Genomic DNA, 10,167 nt, shown 5'->3' with positions numbered 1-10,167 from the left:
TAATTAGATATTTCTGAAAATCACATCTTATATATGTATGTCTGACAAGCATTTCAGAAAATGAATATTCAAAGCTTTAAATATAAATAACTAATTTTTTTCCTGTGTGATGCATGGGTTGTAAGTGTGCTTTATAAAATTATTATTTAAATAATGATATGTTAAATAAAATTATTGATTAAAAATATTTAAAAGATATAATCAAAATTTAAAATATACTTAAGTTTTTGAAATATAATATACTAGTTTTTTATCTCGCGTGATGCACGGGTTGCTTGTGTGTTTTATAAAATCATTATTTAAATAAAGATATATTAAATAAAATTATTGATAAAACAATATTTAAAAGATATAAACAAATTAAAAATATACTTAAGTTTTGAGATATAATATACTAGTTTTTATCCCATGTGATGTACGGATTGCTCAGTATGTTTTATAAAATTGTTATTTAATAACGATATATTAAATAAAATTATTAATAAAATAATATTTAAAACATATAACCAAATTAAAAATTATACTTAAGTTTTTAAAATATAATATATTTGTAATGTTATGAATATAATTTATGCTTTAATTATGAGGAAGTAAATTTGAAAGATAAAATTGTTATAATAAAGTTTAAAATAATTTTATTTTAAATTTTTAATCCTAGAAATCATATTATATATATCTAATAATTTTAATTTTAGAAATAATATATTTTGGTGGTACAAAATAAAGTTTTAAATAACATAAAAGCATATATTTGACTTATTAAAAATAAAAATAATTCACTAATTTTTTTTGTAATATGAATAGTTTTTAAGTAGAAGTGAAATATTTAAAATTATTACATAAAATAAATTAAATTACATACCAGTTTTAAAAATTTTAAAAATCAATTTTGAGGGAAAAAGAAATTAATTATTATTAAATTTATTTTATATTGAACAAAATTAAATGCAATATAATAAATAAGATATATGAACTTAGATTTGAAATATAAAAGAAGTAATCATTTAATATATATAATTATGAAATAAATATTTATTTTTTGATAATAGTATTTATCTTTATGACAAACATTAAAATATTTTTAATATTAGGATAGATATTATTTAACTTTATTTATATTTATGATAAATGTTTTATTATGAAATTTAAGCTATATTTTTAATACAGTTTTGTTGGTTCTGGATATTTGTGATTCTGTGGTCTAAGTGAGAAACACAACATTTTTTCACTGCATGCAGTATCCAAAGGCTTTTTGCAGAACCCGTGTGGTTTTCTACCGTGACATTTTCGGGTAGGTTTTGATCATAAAAGCCGCTGATGGGTTTTCTTTTGAATGTGTCCTGTCTGAAATTTCCGCCACTTTTTTTTTTAGTTTTACGACAATAATTGCTCTACTTCAAATGTCTCCATGTTCAGGCTAACAAAAGGCAATAGATTTGGTTTCTTTTTGTTTTCCTCAGGCTAAGACCCCTAAGTCACAGTCTATGAATGTGATTGGTTGGTAGAGAAATCGTTTGAGAAAAAACAGGAGACGAGAAAGCCCCATGCCCCAATCCATCATCACCCAAATACTTATGGATTTTCATAAAAGGATTTTAAATTATATTTTTATTTTATGATCGCAATATTTGTTTAAGGGTCTGAAATTTTATTTTTCATTTTTATGGTAGTAAAAATATAATTTTATTATTTGAATAGTTTATATTTTTATAATTTTAAAAGATTAAATTAAAATTTTATTATTTATAAGAAAATTAAAGTACAATTTTAACTTTATTAATTTAAAATTTTAAAAATTAAAGGACCTAAATAAAAAATTTCATTTTAGAGAGGCCAGGGCCATACCAGTTCATGGCTACGCCCTTGTTTATGATAAATATTTTTGAATTTTGAACTTTAAACTATATTTTTAAAGGAGCAATAAAAATTATTTCAATTAAATTATGTAAGAAATTTTTAACTTTAATCTAAATATTAAAATGAACAAATTAATTAATGGAAAAGTAGATTAGTTAAAATAAATAAATTAAGATGCAAAATGATATTTTTATAATATTCAGAATTTATTTTTTGACATTATCTCTTGTATGATAAAATTATAATGATATTTTAAAAAGAAATCTAAAGATAAGACAATTAAATAAATGGGATATGAGAAAGGATGCTATGAAATAGGGATATTATCCATTTTCAATAGTTTTATGCCACATCAGTAATTTTATCTAAATTTCAAGATTTTAATTTGGATTTAATTTTTTTCTGAATGAAAATACTGAAATTCAGGACGAAAATGCTGATGTGGCATAAAATGATGTGGCATCATTGTTTTCTACAATCTTTTCCCATTGGCTATATAAAAAAGTTTAAAAAATAGACATTTTGTATATATATATATAAAAATCAACTATATAATCAAATTAACTAAATTTAAATCTAAAATCAAAATATAATTTAAAAGTTTATAGAGATTACATTTTTTATTTGAATATTTTATATTTATCTCAAATAATGTATTTATAATTTTAAATTATCTTCTATTTTATTTTAAAATAATAGAAGTAAATAAAATTTGTGCGTCTTTTTCCATATTTAATCGCGTGTCTTTTTATAATGTAAATATTTTTTTTGAATTCAGGTTTGTTTTAAGTTGTACATCATGTTTATTTTAAAATTTATTTTTAAAATGATAAGTTTTAATGTAAATTTATTTCCAAATGGTCAACTATTGAGATGATTTAAACTGAAATTATTAACAAAATATTAAATAATTAAAATAAAAATTATTGAGATAATTTATTAAATATATTTTAAAAATATAAATTTAATAAGTGAGATGTCAATAATATAAATATGTTATGCTCGATCTTAGACTTTATAATATAATATATATATAGCAATAAAATACCTAAATTATGATATTAGGGTTAAAGTTAAGGTGGGCTTGCCTGCATCATATCGGCCAAATTTACAACCAGAGCTCCACGGACAGGATTAACATCAAGCCATTGATTTTGATAGAGGATTTGAAGTCCGCCGATTTCATCTTGTAAAACTACGGTGCAGAAGCCAGTATCGGTGTGACTGCTGCTGCCCAATGTCAAGTCCGGTTCGGGGCACGGTGGATAGTAATGGCATTTCACAAGCATTCCCTCACCGCACCCAATATCTTCCAAATAGCTCCGATTCAGACCCAGAGCTTCCGAAATCAATTCTAACAAAGTCTGCCCTAATTTCATCATTTTGCTTGAATATTCTATCACTATATCTCTGCGGATGAAGTTAGCTTCAGATATGATTTTTGCACAAATATTATCGTATCAAAATATGTTTCATATAAGTAGCTGTTTACGTTTTAATTTCCTTCATTTCATACGTGACTGATCTATACTCCTAGCAACATTTGCTCCAATTAAACTTAATTAATTAATTCATTCCGGACAGTGATGATAGAGGTTATATTTACTACTTACCTGCAAACCGCAGGCAGTTCTTGAGGAAGAGGGTGACGAGGTGCCATAACACAACACAAGGTATCCCTCCAACTGGTTGCTTCCGCCTTGTAAAGATCAATGTTACTATTATAATACACTTTCTTGGAGTAATCTCGAGAATAAATCTCTTTCTTAGCTTCGTCATCCTGTTCATGAAACCTGCGAAGCCCATTTATCATTTCATCCGTAGTCGCCAACGGAATCCCATGGTTGATACCCCATTTCTCGCAAGCTTCTCCAACTTTCTTAACTATTTCGCGACGTAAATTTGGAGCATCGTTGACGCCGGTCAAGTCTATGATTGGGATTTGGTTATGGACGTTGTTTCTCTCAAGCTTGTACTGTTCGTCGATGCAAGCCCGAATCTACCAGCCCTTTCACCCCTGATTTTGTTTCATCCAAAGCTTTCAATTCCTGTTGTCGATCCACAATGGATTCTTGAGCTCGTTCTAAGCTTATTTCTGCCATGTTCAAGAATTTTGGCTTTTGAGAATCTTTGACACCCTAACTATCTATATAAAGTTGTTATGAAAAGAAAAAGCAGCCTCTTTCTGTTCTTATTTTTGTGGTGCTTAAAAATTAATATATTAAATGCAATTTAAATTTAAGGGAATAACTTAAATTTATCCTAAAATTTTCTTCCCATCACCAAAATCACCAAATGTTAAACACATAAAATTATTATTATACACTTATTCATATTTAATTTATTCTAGTTAAATTATTTAAAACCTAAGTAATTGAAATAAAATCAAATATCAACAAATGTTAGGGTGCAATGGCAAGGCACATTATACTCTTAAGAGAATACTAAGGTTTGAGCCTTGTAGGAGATATTGTTTGGAAGGAAAAATTTTGAACCTTAAAATTAACTTTCTTAATAATATAATTGTATTTTAGTTTTATTATGAATAAAATTGTTGATTGAAATTTTTTAAAATAATACCAATTTTCTATAAATGATAAGGCAACAAACTGTGGGATAAAAAATTGTAAAGAAAAACTCTTAATTTCAAAATCATATAAATTACTTATGGACTTATGTTTTAAATAATTTAATTAGAGTTGGAGAGTAGATTGAATATGGATGGATATATAATAGTAATTTCATGTCTTTAAAATTCGATGATGTGGTGAAATTTTATTAGCGCCTAACAGTTTTAGGATCAATCCTAATATAAGTTATTCCCTAAATTAAAGGGTTTATATTGTTGTAAAAAGTGTTTCGAAAAAATGTCCATTTGAAAATGTTGTGAAGTAAAAATATATATTTAAATAATTTTAAATTCATTAATATTATGTAAAAATATAAAAAAAATCTTTTGATAACATGGATTCCTATTTCTCAATAATAGCTCACAATCAAGACAATTGACTAAATCTCGTGAAACCATTTCATAGAAGTTCGTTGATATCTTCTTTTTATAAAGCAAATCGACTTCAATTCGTGAATAATCCACATCACTTCTACTTCTATTGTAACAAAAGATTCCCTTTTTATATGAAAAATTACCGTATCAATAATTATGATTTTATGTATGGACAATTCCTCAGTATTTTGTTCATTCGCAACCAAATATTTCTTTGTGCGGTGGTACAAAAAACATATTTTTGGGGGGAGAGATACTATTTCACCTTCACCAATCGAGTTGCACGTATCTAATATATTCATACCTAATGATGTTCCACAAAGTGGTGACGTAAGGTTGCCCTGCATAAGGTTGAATTTAGTGATTACTATGGTATGTATATAGGGTAAATGATGATAGTATGTGTGGTGATGACATGTTTGATTTTAGATCATGAAATGGCTAGGAAATGGTAGTATTGGGTGAAATGTATGGTATATATGTTAGTTGATAGTTGTGGTATATGCATTCATTAAATTAATTTATTTCAATGACATGGTAAGTTTTGATAATGTACAAAGGTAAATTGTACTATGATGATACATGCTTGTATGCATAATTGAGTTTATGTTTTGAATTTGGCTGTGAATGTGTCAAATGACATATTAGTTAGTATTAGGATAATGGTACCTAATTGCATACTTAGTGGTTAATTATAATAGGTAAGATCACTACACCAAAACAGGTTTTTAGCGGCGTTTTTTTATGCCTTTAGCGGCATTTTTGAAAGCACTGCAAAAAATGCCGCTGTTGTCAGCGCCACAAACGTTTGCGGCGCTTTTCCCACAAACGCCGCTATAGATCAGGACCTTTAGCGGTGCTTTTTTCACAAACGCCGCTATAGATCGGGACCTTTAGCGGCGCTTCTATACAAACGCCGCTATAGATCAAGACATTTAGCGGTGCTTTTCCCAAAAGCGCCGCTATATCTCAAGACCTTTAGCGGCGCTTTTCCCACAAACGCTACTATAGTACAAACCTTTAGCGACGCTTCTCGCAAAAACGCCACAAAAACATAACATTTAAAAAAAATATTTTAATCAAATAATATTTATTTTTATGATAAATATTATATTATGTTTTATTTTTAAATTTGAACTTTAAATATACTTTCAAGGATAAATAAAAATATTATTTAAATTAAATTTTCTATGAAAATTTTAACTTTAAAACTAAATATAAAAATTAATGAATTTAGTTTTAGAATTTAAAATAATAAATTAATAATACAATTAAAATCCAAAAGTTAGAACTCAAGTTGTCGTAAATATTAAAGTAAAAATAAAAATTTAGAATCAAAAGTAAAATAAATAATACATATGAGAAACATACTGACTAGTTGAACCTGCCTATGACTATACACATCACAAGAGAATTTAATTGAAGCTCTATCAGTAACATCTTTAGTTTCATTGGCACTGCAATTGGCACTCTTTTCCACCTCAAGATTGGAGGCAAAGTCTATGTCATCTAGGACTTTGGTGAAGAATCGAAATTCGAGCTCAGTACAAGGCTTTTGCACTTCTATTGCGCTTGAAAACCAAGGTATACCTGTTTAGCATAGAGCAAAATGTAGGCTTCACAGGACAAGACAGACTTCTTCTTCAACACAAGTAACCTACAAAAGACAGAACATGACCATTATGCACTATTATTCTAAGTACCATCAAAATGTTACCGAGTATATTACAAGTGGACACTTAAATTTCAAACTTAGGATGAAAATTTGCAATATCAGTGAAATTATCAGATCCAAATGCTTGAAGAACAAGCAAAATATTTAAAGCAGTGGGGAAATAGAACCCTCTGTAAGGTATCCTTCATAAGCAAGAAACACATTGTATCCAGTTCAGAAACTGGATATGTTAGTAACTATCCTTAGTAAAAACCAGAATGCACATTAAAATGTGAACAAATTCATCAACGCTTACCCTTGAATCATTCATCTTATGCCACATATTAGGAGAGGATCGAATGTAGCAAACATAGTGTCCGAAGTAGGTTTGAATCGGATTGTTTCACAACGCAAATAGTTGATACCTTAGTTCCTCCTATTGCAAAAGGATAACAAATGAAACAAGTTCAATAATCATGCATTAAACATAAATTTTGTCTTGTCTAATATGCTCACAAAACCAATAATCATGAATTCAAAATCTTTTAGATTATTTGATAAATAAAATATTTTATCTTTCTTGCCAATAAAATAAAATAAAATAAAATAAAAAACAAGAATCAAATTAGTTCAACTCCAAGTCCTTAGTCAAATTTAATTAAACCTCAAGTTCTTTGTCAAAAGAAAAGAATATATATAAAAAACCAAGAAAACACATACCTAGTTTGATTGATAAAATGTCGTTTTCTTTGGTAGGCGGCCATTGGGAAGATTAACAATTAATTAAGAAGATGAAAGAGATAGACCTTGAAGAGTTTTTGCAAGCAAATTGATTAAACTTCTTCTATGTTCGAATTTTTTTATATTAGATTCTTGTTTGTGCATATTGCAAATTGATTAAACTTCTTCTATGTCCCCATGGGAAATATTGTTCTTCATAATCTGTGAACAGAAGAATTTTCCAGAGGTAAGTACCATCAATGATGATAATGTATAAAGAATTTTCCATGATCTGTGAACATGGAAAGAAAAAGCTTCAATTTTCATTCTTCAAAAGAACTGTGGTGCATGGAACACCAATTTGAAAAATGAAGGAACTAGAGAGTAAGAAAGAGATGTATAAAGAATGAAATATTGTCTACACTGCTCAACTTCAACCATTTTTTCTTTTACACTAATTCATCTGTATATGTAATTTTACAATAACAAGAACACATAAATAAATCAAGAAAAAATTATGTATAAGAAATTTGTTTGTTATCGTGTCATGACATGCTTTTGTTGAACTTGATTTGGGAAGTTAGATTACCCCAAGGTGATTTCTATTCTTGGTCTATACTTGACAGACACTCTACTTACCATTGCATCTTTGTAGCAATGCAGATTACTTTATTCCAAATATTATGAACACAATTAATCAAGAAAGTTTATTTCCTCAATTATCAATATTTTAAAGTAGTAAATATAAGATTTCAAAATATTATTAAGAAAATATATAACATTAGCAAGACAAATTAAAGATTTATTCCTTCATACCATCCTGTAATTGAATAAATTTGTATTAATAAATAAACCAACCTTTCTAAACTCCTTGCTTTTCAAGTAATAAACACCAATACATACATGGATGCCCAATTTGTATTTCACGAAATACAGGGACTCCACCCCTTTCAATGGATTACCTTCAATTTTTTTATAATTTTATAATTTAACTTTAATGTATTTTTTATATTTATATATTTTTACAAATCTAATTATAATTTTTTTTACATATTTTTACTATACAGACTAGCACATACCTGCAATGCAAATAAGGGACAAACTAACTTTTTCCTTCTAAACAAAAAACACAAAAAAATATAGAAAAAAATAAGAAGAAAGCGCCATTCATCTTCAACTCTCTGCAAATCTTAAAAAATCATCATGACCTTACCATCCAAATCGTCTTCAACCCTCATCCCTCACCATCACCATAGAAATTCACCCATTACCTTATAGAAATGAACACACCCACATTACCATCATTTTCCAAAGCTACAATACCAAATATATACTTCCATATAATGTATTTTTTATGGAACTGTTTGGCTTTATTTTCAAGATAGCACCAAAGTATCTAACTAAAGTAGATGAATCAATGCAAAGAAATAATTAATATGAACCACAAAAAATCAAAACATGGTGTACTCTATAGGCATGAACATATCAAAAGATAAGTAAGCATTTTTAAATATATCCATTTGGTATGGATGAGCTCTTAGCCATTTGGGGATATAGAGTTCGGTCTCCAGACATGGTTGATTTAGCAGCAAAAATCACTAGAAGGTACCATCTTAGTAGCAAAAACCAATAGAAGGTACCATCTTAGCTGCAAAAACCAATTAAAATCCAAAACCTAAATTCATGATTTTTTTGAATTTCTTTTTGAGATTTTATACTACTCTTCTGAACGCATAAAACCTAAATTCATGATTTACATCATTCAAATCTTGAGAAATATAGTCTCATAAAAATCCAATTAAAATCAAATTCATTACTTGGAAATGTAATCATCATAAACTTGTAACAACTTTTTTTATCAATTAATAAAATAAAACCTAAATTACACATCAATATTTCATATTAAAAAAAAAACAAGAACATGATTTCATCGACACCAACAAAAAAGAAATGAAAGCATAACATTTACTCCAAACTGTCGTCACTAACAACATAACATTTACTCCAAACCAATGAAAGCATTCCCAATATAAAAGAAGTGAAAGCATTACAGTACCTTCGCGACGATGAAGAAAAATGAAACGATCGAAAACCCTATGCACAGAGAAGACGATTTCAAGATATTTCAGGGTCATCAACAAATAACAAACAAAAAAAATTAACAAAGACAAGAAAACCCAATCTTTAAATGCGCAGAATTGGGAAATCGAACCTTAAATACTGATTCCCCCGACGACAGAATCTGAATGTCTGGCCACCTTCTCCGTCTTCTCTGTGTGGGTTATGTAAGGTAAGAAATCAAAACAATGAAGCTTTTCCTTATAAGTTTGCAAGAAACCAAAACACCGAAACACTAAAGCTTTTCAATTGAAGAATCGCATGTAAGAAATTGTAGATAGAAAAAAAGAAATAGGGATTTCGACAGATATGGGATTTGGGGCTGAGAGCGGGGATATAGTCCAAAACTGATTATATGTTTCAAACGACGCCATTTTCTATTTCAATTTTTGCTACGCTCACAAGGAAACTCCACTAATTTTACAATTTTTACGGCGTTTGGAGATAAAACGCCACTAATATTTAATTCGTCAATGAAACGGCGCCGTTTTGTTCAATTTTTATTACATTCTTTGCGGCGTTTATTGACAAAACGCCACTAATTATTCACTTTTTAAATATATATTAATAAGTTTATAAGTTTTCAAAATTTTAATAGATTTATGAATTTGATACATTAATATGACATTATTAATATTATTTCAATAATATTATTTAAAAATATGATATTTTTAATTGTTAAAATTTAATAAATTTAATAAATCTTAGAGAGTGTATAATTTAAATATTATCAACATTCAAATTTATAAATTATTAATATTATTCAAATAATGTATTTCAATTTTAAATTTATGCTCTATTTTTAAGTTAATAA

General features: G+C 27.5%; 1 pseudogene; it reads right to left on the bottom strand.

The window, feature by feature from the left end:
* Positions 1-2,930: 2,930 nt before the first annotated feature.
* Positions 2,931-3,962, bottom strand: LOC105797878 (1-aminocyclopropane-1-carboxylate oxidase homolog 1-like; annotated as a pseudogene).
* Positions 3,963-10,167: the final 6,205 nt, after the last annotated feature.

Source organism: Gossypium raimondii, chromosome 9, assembly GCF_025698545.1.
Source record: "Gossypium raimondii isolate GPD5lz chromosome 9, ASM2569854v1, whole genome shotgun sequence".
Taxonomy (NCBI): Eukaryota; Viridiplantae; Streptophyta; class Magnoliopsida; order Malvales; family Malvaceae; genus Gossypium; species Gossypium raimondii.
The sequence above is the reverse complement of the archived record's forward strand: the minus strand, read 5'-3'. Positions and strand labels throughout refer to the sequence as shown.